The 4,199-nt window shown below is 43.2% G+C and overlaps 1 protein-coding gene across 1 annotated transcript in view; it reads left to right on the top strand.

Annotated features, from left to right (window-relative positions):
- ACTR1A (ARP1 actin-related protein 1 homolog A, centractin alpha (yeast)) overlaps positions 1 to 4,199 on the top strand; it is a 16,828-nt gene that overhangs the window by 2,730 nt on the left and 9,899 nt on the right. The window lies entirely within an intron of this gene.

Raw genomic sequence — 4,199 nt, 5'->3', positions numbered from 1 at the left:
AGTCATTTTCCCGTTAGGGATTTGCTGAATATCTGCCACATTTTTAGATTTGGGGTCTCAGGGATTTCTTGCTGTTTGATGTTTAGAGGGTTTTGTTTTTCAAAATGAAAGATAAGAAATCTCATTTGAAATATTTGAGCCAACTTTATATAATGAGAATAATCACTAGCATATTTAACAATTCCATAGATTAACATATTGCTACAGTTTTATTTATGGGCTAAAGAGAGTGTAATTAAAAGAAAGGAGGACAGAGAATACACGGAAAAGAGGGTAGAGTTCCATTATCGGTTCACAGCCTTTCCCGGTCGTAAGACACTTGTGACCATTCCTTTCATCCTACTCTGGCACAAAACCAATTCATCAGAATTTCATGAGGAAAATGAAGGCATAGGAGTGTGTATGTGCACGTGCATGCACTTCGATGACAATAATAAAGCGATAGGTATTTTTAAAAACTAAAGACGTATCATAGATAGTAATATAAAACGTATATTAGATATATGGCTAATTTTTTTATATATATATATTTTTAGTTGTCCAGCTAATTTCTTTCTATTTTTAGTAGAGACGGGGTCTTGCTCTTGCTCAGGCTGGTCTCAAACTCCTGAGCTCAAACAATCCGCCCTCCTCGGCCTCCCAGAGTGCTAGGATTACAGGCATGAGCTACCGCACCCGGCCTGTTTTTTACTTCTTAGTGGATTCCTACTTCCATGGCCACCATCCTGCTCAGTTTTGTGTTTTGGGTTTTTTTTTTTTTTTAGGAACTAAATATCACATATATAATTGAAGTTTTCTCCACAGTCCCCTCGTTTCTTTCTGTTCGGGAGATGGATAGTGGTGATGGCTGTACAACAATGTGAATGGACTTAATGCTACTGAACTGTACACTTAAAAGTGGTTAGAATGGCAATTTGTCATTAGCTCTTAATATGCTGCTGATGCTGATTTGTCTGTTTTAGGGACACTAGAATTAACTGAGGAAATGAAGTCACTGTACTTATCTAACACTGTCATTTGCAGTGTGACATTCAGGCTGTCAATTATACAACTTCAGCAAGAATCCATCCCTCGGCCAGTTGCAGTGGCTCAGGCCTGTAATCCCAGCACTTTGGGAGGCTGAGATGGGAGGATCACTTGAGCTCAGGAGTTTGAGACCAGCCTGGGCAACAGCGAGACCCCATCTCTACTAAAAATAGAAAAAATTAGCTGGGCATGGTGATGTGCACCTGTAGTCTCAGCTACTTGAGAGGCTGAGGCAGGAAGATTGCTTGAATCCAGGAGTTTGAGGTTGTAGTGAGCTATGATCGCCCTGTATACTACCCGGGTGACAGAGCAAAACCCTGTCTCAAAAAAAAAAAGAAAAAAAAGAATCCATCCCTAGCTTAGCAGAAAGGATGAAGAGAAAGTGGTTTATAAAGATATTTTCACTGTTCAATTATATATTTTGTGAACTGAGGATGTGCTTCACACCAAGCTAAGTACTCTGAGGGTAAGAAAGAAACCAGTTATCACATGGAAGAGGAAACATCATTAATTAATTGCTGAGAATGCCTTCAGAGGCCAAACAGGAATAGAAATACATTAAAAAGAGGAGGGAGAAGGTAGCCTACAAGATACCTTTTGGGGTGGCAAATTCGGAAGGTACATTGAATTGAGCAGGCCTGACCAAAGGGCCAACTCATTTCCATCCAGTTGTCCCCATGCAGGAATGCAGGCCCAGTGCTGCCAGATCTTTTGATTTTTCAAGAGAAATAAGAAATATTAAATTTTACATACAATCTTCAGTTTTTAGCTGTTGGCAATGTAAGAGTACTTTGTGGTCTACAGAGACAGAAAGTAAATTAATGGTTGCCTAGGGCTGGAAGAGTTGGGAGGAGGAAAAAGGAGTGACTACTAATGGGCACTGGGTTTCTTTCTGAGTAATGAAAAAGTTCACAGATCAGGTTATGGTAATTGTTACACAACCCTGAATATACCTAAAACCATTGGATTATACACTTTAAATGGGTAAATTGCATGGCAGACGAATCTTACATTTTTTAAAAAGTTCTTTGTGGGCAAAACAAAATATGTCTTTGGGCAAAATATGTCTTGTGGGCCACCACCTCGAATCTGTGGCTCTAGATCTCTCAGCGTCCTTTTACTGCCTGTAAAATGGGGGAGACAACCTGCCTTCTTCCCAGCCTGTCAAGAATAATCAGAAGTGTTAGGATAAGGTTTGCCCAAGCCACAAGGCCTATAGCCAACAGGTACCAAGAGCCTTGTTGAGGGATGTGCTGTTTATTTGCCTACATCAGAAGGAGAATGGTCAGTGGTAGCTGGCAGCAGACTTGAGTCCTCATAAATCAAATATTTCATGAGATTACTTTTCCAAAAAGCCTCTACAAGGCATTTGTTTACTTGGCTTTGCCAGAGTGAATAACAAAGAGCTTATCTGCCAGGTACACAGTTCCTAGTTGTAAATACTGTTAAAGAAATGGACATGACCCTTCTGTATGCTCTCGTGGTATGATTAGAGCAGAACCCTACTGATTCTTCTCCCAAGTACTGGCCTGGCAGGGCTGCTCTGCTCAGGGGCTACTGGGACAAGCTGGGTCTTGTTCCACCTTGTGCATCATTCCCTACGCTGCTGATTTTACCTTTCCCGCACCGCCTGTGCCTGGGGCCTCCAGCATTCCAGCTGCTCATTCAGGTTCCATACTTTAGTCATTTGCACTTGATTTTAATTTTAGTCAGCCAGAATCTATTGAGTACCTAGCAAATGCCAGATAACACCCATACATAGTCTCTGGCAGCGAGAAACTCGGATTAAAAAGAGACAAAAATGGCAATCATAAATTCTAATAGAAAGCAGAATGAAATGCATGCTACCTTATAATATAAGTAATGGTGATTTGCTGTGAGATAATAGAAAGAGGATAATTAATTCCAACTGGAGATTATTCTTCAGGGGGAAGGTGGTGCTATTTGAACTGGGCCTGTTATGCTTTTGCTGGGAGGGACAGAGAGGAAAAAAATGAATCTGACATTGTAATTTGCCTTGTTACCCAGATTCTAGTCCTTTTCCTAGTAAACTAAAAAATCGGACATCCAGGAAAATCATCTCTTAAAAATATCCAGGGTCTGAAGTACAGGTCTCATCTTCCCTTGTTTTCAACCTCTGCCAGGAGACCCAATGAGTCTGTCAGTGTCACCACACACAAATGAAGGCAGTGAGCTATCATTGGAAGCTTGAGCTGACAGGTTCCCAGAGTTCTCTCGTATAGGGCCCTTTTTGCCTGTCTACGCCTCAGTCTCAGAGCCCGTGGGTTTGCAGTGGGATGGTTCCACCTCCTTCCCAGGCTTTCAGCTCACTTGACATCTACACCTTTTCCAGGCTTCTTGCTGTACTGCACAAACCCAGACCAATGAGTTTGCACATTGTCTCCTACTCCCTTAGAGAACTGGCTTGCCTGCCTCTCCCCCACGCACCACTTTTCCTGTCCCTCAGCCACTTCTCACTTCCTCCCCCAACCACTGTCCTGCCTGGTGAGTACCAGGATGGCCAGTCTCAATCCCCTCCTGTAGAAGAGCAGGAATAGAGAGACAGGGACGGAACCAGGGGTGTTGCTAAGAAGCCTTTGGTGCAAAGATAACCTTGGCTACTTAGCATCTCCTGATGTGTTTACTGCTTGCTGTGTGGGTTCTAAAAATATCACACTCTGGCCCAGGAGAAGTGGTCAACCAGTGGCAAGAAAAGCCTTGCCTCATTCACATGTCCAGCTGCAAATCATGTTAGGGTAGAAGGGTTAAGAAGGAAGAGAACAGGGTGTATCTGCAAACAATATCAAGCCTCGACATCTGTCCTGCACAGGGTTGGTATCTGTATCTAGAGTCAATGTTTACATTGGTTGGGCCCCAGATGGTCCCAGAGATGCTGTGAGGAGAACTCAGATTCTTTTTTGGACACCTGACCCAGTATACCAAGCACTGGAGCCACAGGATTTAGGGCTTCCCTGCTCTTTACCTTCAGTAGGTCAAGGAGTAAAACAAAGCACAGTACTCTTCTGCCCCTGCAGTAAGAACCAGGCAGTGTACGTCCACTGGAGTTGGCTTGAAGCATGACGATGCTCATGGTAGCATCTGTCGTGGGGGCCCTGGAGGCAGGGAGAGTGCAGGCCTGAGCTGGGAAAACAGGTTAAAAGCATCCCATGGGC

The sequence above is a fragment of the Propithecus coquereli genome, unplaced genomic scaffold, assembly GCF_000956105.1.
Source record: "Propithecus coquereli isolate 6110/MARCELLA unplaced genomic scaffold, Pcoq_1.0 Scaffold73, whole genome shotgun sequence".
Classification (NCBI taxonomy): Eukaryota; Metazoa; Chordata; class Mammalia; order Primates; family Indriidae; genus Propithecus; species Propithecus coquereli.
This window is presented reverse-complemented; position numbering and strand designations above follow the sequence as displayed.